Source organism: Delphinus delphis, chromosome 15 (genome assembly GCF_949987515.2).
Source record: "Delphinus delphis chromosome 15, mDelDel1.2, whole genome shotgun sequence".
NCBI classification, from domain to species: Eukaryota; Metazoa; Chordata; class Mammalia; order Artiodactyla; family Delphinidae; genus Delphinus; species Delphinus delphis.
In genome coordinates this window covers 70,125,477-70,137,754 of record NC_082697.1, presented here as the reverse complement: position 1 = coordinate 70,137,754, position 12,278 = coordinate 70,125,477, and the positions used below count along the sequence as shown (strand labels likewise).

General features: G+C 47.2%; 1 pseudogene; it reads right to left on the bottom strand.

Annotated features, from left to right (window-relative positions):
* Positions 1–1,499: 1,499 nt before the first annotated feature.
* LOC132437685 (histone H1.8 pseudogene) lies at positions 1,500–12,050 on the bottom strand (annotated as a pseudogene).
* Between the last annotated feature and the right edge of the window lie 228 nt (positions 12,051–12,278).

The window sequence follows — 12,278 nt, the reverse complement described above, 5'->3', positions numbered from 1 at the left end:
CCCCAAATTGTAGTTACCTTCTCTCACCTGCTCACCTACTGTGTCTGCTTCCATCTCCAACTAATTGTCTCTGTCTTTCTTTTCGTGAGTACAGATAGAGGACTTGGCAAAGCCCTTCCACACGCACTATTTAGCTGATCCCACAGCAGCTTTGCTTCTCTCCAGTTTACAGATGAGGCCACTGAGGCTGAGGGAGATTAGACCACTTGCTCAAGGTCACACAGTAGCAAGTAGACTGAAGCAAGATCTGTCAGATTCTGAAGCCTGTGCTCTTAATAATGAAGAAACACAGCTCTCTGCATGAACAATTTTATTGATTTTCCTATAGGATATGCTCATTCCTTCTTCTGAACCTCTGCATAGCATTCTGTACCTGTGGCAGAAGAATATTTATGAGATATTCACCATTGCTTCTCCCCTGATGTCTCTTCTGTCCTATACCTTACTTCTCAAAATTAAAGAGAAAGAGAAAGAGAGGCTTAGTATTGCATTTAATACCTCAGGCTGGCAAACAGAAATAACCTGCTGGTTCTGGCTTTTGCATTCAAAAAGCCTGAACTTTCTGGGGAGAGAGGATTTAGAAGACAGGCTATATTTGCAGGATCTAAGAAGCAGGAGAGGATGGTGGACGCACTGTGCCTTGCCCTGGGCTGGGATAAGGAGAGGAGCCATGTGAGAGAGGATGACATAGCTCAAAGGCAACCCCTGTGCCTGGATTCTCAATAGAGCATCCGTTTGGAGAACCAGAGACCTCAGAGAGGTCTGGGGGTCCGTCTTGGAAGTTGGGACCAGAAGCAGCCTTTTCACGATCCCATTGCTCCTTGGTGCAGAATAATAACAAAGAGAGAGCCACGGGTGTGAGTGGGAGCGCGAGGTTTCCCAGCAGCAGCCTCCATGGACCAGCAGCTGAGGGTAGGGCCGGATGATGGATGAACCAGGAGATACTCGCCCACCTGGTGAAGAATCTCAAGAAGCCAGTTGCCCCAGACTCTGAGTCCATGACGTCCAGAACCTAGAACAAGATTAAGCTTCCGCCACTTGGCAAGAATGGAAACACAAAAGAGAAAATTAGTTGAGTTGGTAAGAAAATGATTCTATTTCTTTGCAACTGAGTTTGAGGACAGAGAGTTGTGCCCACCTCCAGCCTCTCCAGAGGCGGGCACTGTCTTTCCCTGGCCCCGTGTCCTGCCCAGCTCTGGGATCGGATCTGCAGCTTCTGCAAGCCCTGCCCCCTGGGCCCAAGGTCTTTGGAAAGCAGCTCAGGGTCTCCCCAGAGCCCTCCTCTCTTCCTCGATCCAGGGCATTGCACAGATCTCCCTGCTTCCCTAGGGAAGGCGGGGCCTCCCTCAGTGCTCCTGCATAATTGGGACGATGCGCAGGAAAATTAAAAAGGTCATTAATCACCGTGGAGCCCAAGGCAGCTCTCCGGGACCTATTCTTCATGATGATTAATGGGAGGCATCTCCTCCCCACTCCTCGATTCATTTTCCTGCCACCATTCACTCACTTTCCTTTGCTGTGTCCTCTTCGTCCCCGTCTGACAGAACAGGGGTTTCTGGAGACCACCCACTCAGGGTCAGGTCTTTCCTGGCTGTCTTCATTGCCACCAGACCTGGAGTGGACCCAGGGCGAGCCCCCCGATCAGACGCACAGCTGACAACCCCGGGCAGGTCACTTCATCTGGGGGAGCCTCAGCTGCTTCATCAAGAAAATGCGGGTGCACATAACAATTGACTTGCAGGTTTGTGAAGATGAAACGGGAAGATGCTCATAGCAGTGCCAGATATGCTCCCTGGACGAGAGTGAGGCTGCCTAACGTGTTAACGTCTCTCTCCCGCTTTTATTGTTATTTTTATTGCTCTGATGAGTATTGCTGTCCTTCAGTGCTCTTGCTGTCCTTAGTCACTAGGAAGGACTGAGGGTAGATCCAGGGGATCTCCCTGCTCTTTGATGAGGCTGATGACGATGAGACGTTTCCTGGGCGCTAGTACCAACAACTCTATGTGGATTATTTCACTCAAACACGTCAACAACCCTGAGAGGCACACATTATTAGGCCCATTTTACGCATAAGAAAGCATGTTCAAAGAGGGAGAGTAACCAGCTCCAAGTCACACAGCTAATAAACAGCAGAGGAGGAACTTACACCCAATTCCATCTGATGCCAGAGCCTGTGTTCTTCTGAGAACCAGACACACCAGCTGTCCTTTCTCAGGAGCTGCGTGCTTCTTCCTCGTCTCTTCTTTTCCCAGCCTCCAGATGGGGCTGCCCTTTCCCCGCAGGACTAGCCAAGTTCAGGTCATGCTCGAATAGCCTCTTCTTCTCCTTTTGTTTGCCAGTTAAACTCCCACTCGGTTTGCTGCTGCTTAAGATAAGCTGCTCCTTCTGCCCACTGCTGCATTGAGCCCAGGGTCTCGCTCTGACCAGCCCCCAATCAAGAGACACTTGATTTTCCTGAAGAAAACTATATCCTGGGGCGTTCGAGTGAATGTATAAAGAAAGAGCAGATCCTGTCAAGTTAAAGCATGGCGAAGGACTTTTCTGAGGCTGGCAGAAATGAAGCAATGTTACCCTGTCAAATACAAAATCTTGGAGAGGGGTGGAAAACATTGGAAGACCAAGATGGAATCATGGTTCTGTTGTTGACTTGCTGGGTGAACTTGGGCAAGTCACTCTCCTCTAGGGTGGGTTCCTTAGCACAATTACAGGGTGAAAGTAGATCCTGAAAGTTTAAAGGTGGAGCTAAGATGCTGGGATGGGGGGAGAATTTGCACAAGAGGAAGGGTGTTGGAGGAGAGAAGACTTGAGAGGGAAGGGGCCAACGCTTTGGCCTCCCCTGGCCTTCTGCAAGACACCCATTGTGAGAGACCAGATCTCAGGCGGCGTGGATGTCTCAGGGAGAACTCAGGAGACTTAATGGGGAGCTGTGTAACAGTAGGAAGGAAGATGAAAATATAATGATAACCATGAAAGTATCAGTGAGGGTATTAAAGGTATTGGGGAACATTTATTAAGGAACAATTATGTGCCATTGTTTACCATAACCCTATGAAACAGCTACCAACTAGCATCTTCGTGTCACAGAGGAGAAACCTGGGGTGCAGAGGGGTTGGGTCATTTACGCAAGAACACGTAGGGAGCGACTGGCAAAGCCGGGTCTTGAACCCTTGTCTTTTCAACTCTAGAGTCAAAGCTCTTAGTGCCCACGCTTGGCTGGGATTCACCACAGTGTCGTGTGGATCTGGTATCCGGTGGCCCAGGGAGTCCTGGGTACCTGGGTGCATAGAGGCTTTCTCTATATCCACAGCTGCTACCTCAGTTTGCCTGCTTAGAAAACCAGTCCACCTGAGTACCTGGGACCAGCTACATAATATTATGGGGCTCAGTGAAAAATGAGAATACAGGGCCCTTTGTTTAAAAATCATTAAACATTTTTTTGTGTGTGTGCAGTACGCGGGCCTCTCACTGCTGTGGCCTCTCCCGTTGCAGAGCACAGGCTCCGGATACGCAGGCTCAGCGGCCACGGCTCACAGGCCCAGCTGCTCCGCGGCACATAGGATACTCCCGGACCGGGGCACAAATGCACGTCCCCTGCATCGGCAGGCGGACTCCCAACCACTGCGCCACCAGGGAAGCCCTAAAGATCATTAAACATTTTAAAGTAGCAACAGCAGAGCACTTAACTGAGCATGAGGTCCTTCTGCGCTCAGGGCCCTGTGTGACACTTACCTGGCCCCAGCACCCATTCCCAGCACACTCTTCCCAAAGGCAGGGCTCTGTCCCCCGTACCCTTGGTTACTCTCTGGCTCTTCCTCAGAATGGAAAGTTTAGATCCCTCCCTCCCTTAATGGTCCCTGCACCTCTGTCCTGGGCTGGTTTCCATGAACTCATCTAGGTGTTTGCAAGATGCCAAGTAAGGGCTGTCAACTGTCTGCTGCTCCATAGGCCACTGGAATAAATTACTCTCCCTTCATGCCTGTGACTGTCCATTCCTAACCCGGAAGAAATGTTCCAGAATATAAGCAAGTGCTAAAGGCCTCCTCTAATTAACTGGCTGGTGGTTAACGGGGGATTTCACCGGGCAGAGCCTTCTGGTGGTCGGTGCGTAATTACCATGGAAACATTCACGCCACCCTCAGTGCTTCGCTCAGCCTTTTTCCCCGGGGAGTAGACATTGCTTGGCAAAAGCTGCATCTGGGCTATTGACATTGTCCGTGAGAGAAATAAATGGACAATTAGAAGCAAAACAGGTTGAGAAGCAAGGCTTGTTGGAGCAAAGTTTTACCCGCATCCATCCTGGGGCCTAATTGATGCTGTAGTCCCTGCATGAGAGGAAATCATTGGAAGGTGATGGATTCAGTTTGGATGGTCCTGTTTTGTTAAGCTCAAGGACAGGGAAAAATGCCTAATTAGGAGCCAGACTTTCCTGTCTTTTAGAGGCAGCTGCTGGGTTGGCCAGGAGATATAGAGACTTTTATTTCTTTTTCCATTTTTATACACAAATATTTATTTATTCTCTCCATCAGTGGAGTGAAGCCCCACTCTCACTGTGTAAGTGGGATCAAAACAAATTTAATCTTGTAAAATGCAGAATCATTTTCTTGTGAAGGTTACTGAATGAGAACAGGGGTTGGATGAAGTGTGAGAGCTGGGTTAGTCAGGTTGGGCTGGGCTCTGCTGAAGTAACAAATAAACCCTAACATTTCAGCTGGCTTAACACAATAAAGGTCATTGAGGGGGTCATGCCAAGTTCAGCCGTGGCCAGGCAGCTTTTTATATCACGTTCCTATGCCACCCGAACACGTGGACTTCAAGTTGCTGCAGGAGGAGAAGAGAAGGGTGGAGGAAGTACCACACAGGTTCTTAAAGGCCATGGGGCAGAAGAGACACATCTTGTTTTTCCTTGCAGTCCATTGGCTACATCGCTCTAACCTAATGACATGCGAGGCTGGGAAATACAGGGAGACCGTGGAATTCTGGTAGCACCAAATAAACATGCCACCATATTGCATTTAAAGAACTAGTCAAAAATGCAAGCCCTTTTGGAGAATGTGAATAGAGAGACCAACAGCTCCTGGGTCCACACCACCTTCTTTTACCTGGCTCTGCTTCCAAGGGTCACATTAAATGTCATACCAAAGAGTGAAGACACTATCCTCCTTCCTAGAAAGCCTTTTCCCACTGCCTGGGCTGTCGTTTGCTGGTTTTCCACCTACACCCTGGGAACCAGGACTGTGTCCAATGCACTCCCACCCAGGCTCCCTTGCTTCTGCATCCAAAGGCCAAAAAGACAGAGTTAGAACAGGAAGGAGAGCTTGGACTGGCCAGTTCTAGAGGGGACAGCACCCAAAAGGTTGAGAGAAAAGGGAAGATATCTAGAAAGGCCTCACAAAGGAGGGCACATCACACCAGAATTTTGAAGAGTGAAGGATGCATTCACTCATTCATTTATTCATTCATCATTCATTCACTTATTCATCCATTCACTGACTGGTGCCTGCAGGGACTAAATGAGACCACCTTTGCTCCCTAGGGATATAGGCTCGAGCAAGCAGTGGGCACAAAGCAGAATTAAGATGCAATAAATGTCTTCAGAGATGCATAAAGGACTGCGCGGACTCTGGAGAAGGAAAAAGGAAATTCTCTGTGAACCAGAGGTATCCAGGAAGGCCTGTGGTGGAAGTGAAATTTGACTTGTATCTTGGAGAATGGATACTAATATTAATTTATGTTAGTGTTAACTTCAGGGTTGTATTAGAGATATTTTATTGCACAAGGCATACACATTTGTGGTTAAAAATGTAGAAGACAACAGATAAGTAAACTAAAGAAAATTAGCCAACAACTATTAATATTTTGACATCTATCTGCCTATCTACCTACCTATCTATCTATAAAGTATGACCATTCTATGGATATTCTTTTATGATCTACTTTTTATTTTATAATATAGTAATCAATTCTGTATTAATAAATGCAGATGTACATTATCATTTTAAACAGGTGAATCATATTGTAGGAATATACCTTCCTTTCTTTAATCAATCCTCTATTGTTGGATATTTACATGGCTTGAGATTTTTTGTCATTATAAATGCAGTTGTGATTAAGATCTTTGTAAATGAATCTTTGTGCAGTGGTTTGCTTAGGAAAAAATTGAGTGTGTTTTCAGTCGGTAGGGATTAGAGGCTTGACATGAAGGATGTTCTTGACAGAAGACTCAGAGAAGACAGAGGCATAGAATCGAGAGCGCACGAGCAGATAACAGGAGCCACAATGCACAGTTAACTGCAAGCCTGCGGTGTGCCAGCCACTGTGCTATGAGCCTTCACATACACCACCCTGTGCAAGCTTCATAAGAACCACTTGAGGAGTATTGGGCTATTCCCATCTTACCAGTGAGGAAACTGAAACACAGAGAGGTTAAGTTACCTGCTCAGGGTCACACAGTAAATAACTGAGTTCGTGAGACCCCAAAGCTCAGGCTCAGTTCACTTAGTAAGTGGTAATCAAGGTTATCATGCTGGTCACTTAGTAATGATGGCTCTCTTTTGGCCTTCACACCATTACTTAGGTAGACATGTGAAAAAAAATGGCACGAAGGCTCTCGTGTCTTCAGGCGGGCACAGGCGCCAGTGAGGACTAACAAGCCTTCATTGCTTTCTCATCAGGATGGGTGATGTCAGCAAAACTTCATGCTTGGAAATATATTGTTTTGAACTTGGCAACCTGTAAGCTGGGTTGCCATGGCTACCAGAGGGCCCTGGGGAAAGATGAACATAAAGGGCGGGCTTGAAACACAGTCAAGTCCTTCCCCTCCAGCCTCACTCTTAGCTGGTGACAGTCTTTGACAGACCCTCACGTGCCCAGGGAACCCCACACCACCATATTCATGCACAACCAGGTTGACTACTCCAGTCTTTTCAGCATGTAATAGCTGTTAATATTTATGGGATGCAGTGGGGAAGCACTTCATGTGGATAATCTTCTTTAATCTTCCCCAAACCATACACGATATGTGTTGCTGTTATTGCTATCTTACAGGTGAAGCCACAGAGACACAGAGAAGTTAAAAGACTCGCTCGGATGTCACACAGCTAGCAAATGGCAGTCTGGCTCCAGAGCAAGTGCTCATAAATAGCTCATCCTGGGGCTTCCCTGGTGGCGCAGTGGTTGAGAGTCCGCCTGCCGATGCAGGCGACACGAGTTCGTGCCCCGGTCCGGGAGGATCCCGTGTGCCGCGGAGCGGCTGGGCCCGTGAGCCATGGCCGCTGGGCCTGCGCGTCCGGGGCCTGTGCTCCGCAGCGGGAGAGGCCACGACAGTGAGAGGCCCGCGTACCGCAAAAAAAAAAAAAAAAAAAAAAAAAAAAATAGCTCATCCTTGCTAGAGCCAAGATCTTTAGGAAGTCACAGCAAACAACATCTCCAGGCGTCTTGTTGGTACCTAGCATCTAAAAATTGCTGAAGGGAATATGGGTTCTTAGAAAGGCCATAAAAGGTTTTAAGAAAGAAAGATATGGGGCATTAGCAGGGCTGTCCTAAAACTACTAGATAAATAGAAGCAACAAAAGGAAGTACAAATTCAAATGTTCCCAGGCATCCAAGCAATTAGGCGTAAGGTCATCATGAAAATCCCAGCAGGCAACGCAGGATGGCAAGGAGTTCTAAAGATCAATGTTTACTCTACTTCAATAAAATTAAATTAAATTAATAAAAATAAAAACCACTCTGACTCTGATGCCCAAGCGCTTGGCATCAGGCTGCATGTCCACATCTCTAGACTCGCCTGTCTCCTCCCCAACGATGCCCCATTTGTACCATTCTTGTTTTTGTTCTTCTCAGAGCTCCAAAGTGTTAAGAGAATTTGCAACTGTTTCATAGAACAGAAGAGGCCACAGAGCATACGATGTTAATTGGGCTTGTTTTGTGGAGAGGAACGCCTGTCTTGGTGTCAGGACACCATGTAAAAATGTGTTTTTATTCCACATAAATTAGCCTGTGTGTTCACCCCATGCTAGTGAAGGTCTGGGGGCCGAACGGGACTTGGCATTAACTCTGACCACGGAGATCACTCATTAGTATAAGCAGGGTCCCTGTCTGCATTTTCTTTTGTCTCTTTTCCCAGACCAGAGCAGAACACAGGGTCTAATTGGGAGGCAGATTGCAGAGCAAATGTGAGTGAGCTTTCTCTTCCCAAATACTTCTCTTTAGCCTTGTCTACACTAGCAGAGGAATAATCCAGGACAGGGTCAGGCTGCAGTGAAAGTAGGATGTAGACTCGTAGTGCCTGCAAGCCAGAGACTTAGAAAAGTGTATTCATGGAATCTTGGAAACTCAATTCAGAGAATCTTAATAATGGAGAGCTGTTTTAATCATAGATGCTCAGAATTACAGAGTCTTAGACATTCTTAGAATTGTGGAAATAAAGATGCAGCCAGACATCAGGTTCACAATTGCCCTCCACCAGCCCGCATTTCAGCTAGGTTGGACTTTCCGCATTTCCTCAAATGGGCTTTTGTTTCCCTCCTCCTGCCAGCCCCTACTCCCTTTGTCTGACTAGGTCATGATCATCATTCGTGTCTCGGCTGAGATATCACTCCCTCTTGGGGGCCTTTCTCTCCATCTGCACTAAGACAGTCCCCTAGGAGAGGAAAATGAAAGCAAGCCCTTCACCTTCCCTCATCATTCTCTTCTCCCCTGAATTGACTTAATGCTTCCCCAAGAGCTCCCCCACTTCAGTAGTCTGCAAAGTCTTTCAACGGAGGGGTTTTAGCTCTTTCATTCACCCCCAGATCCCCAGTGCCAGGCACATGCCTGAGCCAGAGAAGATACTCAGTAATATCACTGTTGAATGAACGACTGCATAAATGATCTTGGATTCTCTAGCTCTCAGGACTGGAAGGAACTTCAGTGTTAACCTTACTCACCTCCTTTCCCCAAGTCCTCTGCAGAATCCCGGACCAATAGTTGTTCTGCCTCTTCTTGAACTCCTGCAGAGAAGGGGAGCTCACCATCTCCAGGCAGGCGCAGCAATCCTTCCATTGTAGACAGGCTCATATTACGTACCCTGTGACATTACCTCCCTACCCCGGATGTAACTCCTGGCACGACCTAGCACAGAGAAGAGCAGACTTGCAGTCCCAAAGAGCTCAATGGCAAGAATGATTCCGCAAAGGCTTATAACAGATGCCTCACACTGGTAAACTGGTGACGTAAGAGTTGTATTTGACATAGAGTCTGACTTTCTAGTTCCATGATTTCAAAAAGCTAAACTTCTTTGAAAGTATAATACAGATACAGAAAAGGGCACATATCACGAGGGTACAGCTCAGTGGACTCGCATAAAGTGAGCTCAATTGTGCAACCAGCCCAGAGGAAGAAACAGGACAGGACCAGTGCCTACTGCCCCCTCTGGTCACTCTCTGCAAGGTCCTGCTCTCTTGACTTCACGTTGATGGAATCCTGCGGATGTATTCTGTTGACTATTCAACATTCTAAGATTTGGAAGAATCTACACTGAAATCTGGCAACACTGCACCCCCAGTTCCTTATGGCAGCTGTGGCTGGGTCTGAATGACAGCTACCCTTTTATGTGGTGCACATGCTGTGCAACCGGTCCCAGGTCTCACCACTCCCATCCCGGGTGCACCTGACGCGCTTCCCTTTGCTCGCCCCTGTAGGCATTCAATATTTTCCAATTATTGCCCAATTATTTTTTCCTAGTTGTTGGCACCTCTAGTAGCTACATGATTTCATATGCGGAAGGCTTGTGGTGGAGCAGAACAACGTTTTTGCTTTGGAAATAGATAGACATGAGTTGGAATCCTGATTTGTTACTAACTGGAGGGTCTACCTAGCATAAGGCTTCAGAACATGGGCTCTAGTGCCAGATAGCTGGGTTCAGGTGGGTTTCAGTATGATCCTGGGCAAGTTACTTCACCTCTCCCTGCCTCTGTTTCATCTGTTAAGTGGACAAAACAATGGTCCCTACTTCACAGTGTTGATATGAGGGATACATGAGTTCATGCTTGTAAAGCACTTTGTACAGTGAGTCCTGGCACATGAGACATGTTTGTTAAACAGTTAAATAGATACCCTTAAGTATGTTATGTCGCTCTTCAGAAACTCAGTTCAGTTACCTCATCTATAAAATGGGAGCAGTAATGCCAGCTACCCAGGTTTGTTGCTAGAATTCAATGAGAGAACCCATATTCAGGGGCTCCCACAGGTAGATGTCAAATGAATTTATTTATTCTCCTTCCACCAAGAGGTACCCATTTGACTTTGGTTTCCACATGAACAATAAACAGAACTATTCAGGACTTGGCTTTGTTTTGGTCTTGGTGGTCCTATGGCCACCTTACCATCCTCCCCTTCTGCCAATGCCCAGCCCTGGAATGGGGCTTAACAGCTTGGGTCTCTGCTTCTCTGGCTTTCTCCCCGTAAATATTCATGGCCATACATGGCCTTTATTGTCACAGCTTCTTTATTAATATGTTTGAAGCTGAAGCTGGACATTTTTTTCTGCCTTATTCATAGTTCATTTTTACATACACATTCTTTTTTTAATGTTCTTTCTGACTTACTTCACTTAGTATGATAATCTCTAGTTGCATGCATGTTGCTGCAAATGGCATTATTTTGTTCTTTTTTATGGCTGAGTAGTATTCCATTGCATATATGTACCACATCCACTCATCTGTGCATGGACATTTAGGTTGCTTCCATGTCTTGGCTACTGTGAATAGAGCCGCTATGAACATAGGGGTGCATGTGTCTTTTTGAATTATTGTTTTGTGTGGATATATGCCCAGGAGTGGGACTGCTGGGTCCCATGGAAAACAGTATGAAGGCTCCTCAGAAAGCTAAAAGTAGAATGACCATAGTTCATTTTTATAAGGCAAATCCTCAAACTTAAAATGTCCGTCTCTCTAAGGTTTCCATTTCAGGAGTTATTTTTCACGTTGTTCAGCGTTTTGACATGAAAGACCTGTTTTCAAGAGGAATCAAGCTGCTCTGAATGACATGTTATTCATTCATTAGTTCATTCACTCACTCATTCGTTCATTCATAAAACATACCTTAAGCGCCACGCTTGTTTTTTGGGGGGATAAAGTCTTTTTTGATAAATAGGTTAAATAGAATAAATAGAATGGTGGCTTGTTAGGGAATAAAAATGCAAGCAGAATCTCAGTCTTTCTCCACCCTGGCCTCTAGTTCTTGGCTTCTGCTTCCTACTGGGCACTTTGGACAGTGAGGCCTTGCTGGGCAAGTCAGGCCTTCTTGGGCCCTTGGGGGTCTCTATCTTCCTGGCCAGTGACACAAGCATCATCTTGGACCCACTGCCCTTAGGAGGAGCAGTAGCCTTGACTCTTGGCCTCCTCAGCTGCTTGGACAGTGACCTCTTTAAGGACCTTGGCTTCCCTCTTCTTTTGTGTGGGGAAACAGCTCCATTCTTGCCCTTGGTGACCGTGAGCTTTGAACTCTGACTCTCAGCTTTTGTTTTCCTGTGGGCCTTGGCATCTCAGCGGCTCCTTCTGCCTTTGACCTTTGACTTCCTGCCTGGTTCGTTGGCACTGGGAGGGGCCTGTGTAGCCTTGACTGGCCGTGGGGAGGCCTTTCTGGCCTGGCCCAATTTTCCCTCTTGGTCTTTGGTCTGGCTGCCTTTCCTGGGGGTCTTCTCCTTAGGTACTCCTGGTTTGGAGGCAGGCGCCCTCACCTCTGCTGGCTTCTTGAGTCCTCTTTTCACCTCACTGGGTTGGGAAGGTCCTTCTTTGCCTCACTTGCTTTCTTGGGGCCCTTCTCCTCAGCCTCACTGGATCTCCTGGGAGCTGTCATGGTGGACGTCCTCTTGGGCTGAATTTTCCTTTTATTCTTGAGAACTAATTTGAAGCTGCTGGTGGCCCCCTTGGCCTTGGAGCTGATGGGCCTGAGGAAGAGGCCAAGGCCTGCTTCAGCGTGTACTTGAACTGAATGCCTTCCACTGTCGGATGCTTCAGCAGGATGTAAACCCTGATGGTTGCACCGAGGTGCCCTGGCACTGCAGCCATGCCTAGCACCGGAAACTAGCCGTGTGGCATTTGGTCTCCATTACGGCTCAGACCCAGACCATAAGGATGATTCTACCATGGAGGTCGAGGAGGTCAAGGTGTCACTGGAGGCAAAGTTCCTGGGAGCCACTGCACAGGCAGATGTAGGTGGCCAACCCCCTCCCCCAGGCATCATCATGTTGTTTTTAAGGAGCTAAAAAATCCAAATCCTTAGCATCTAAGTGACTC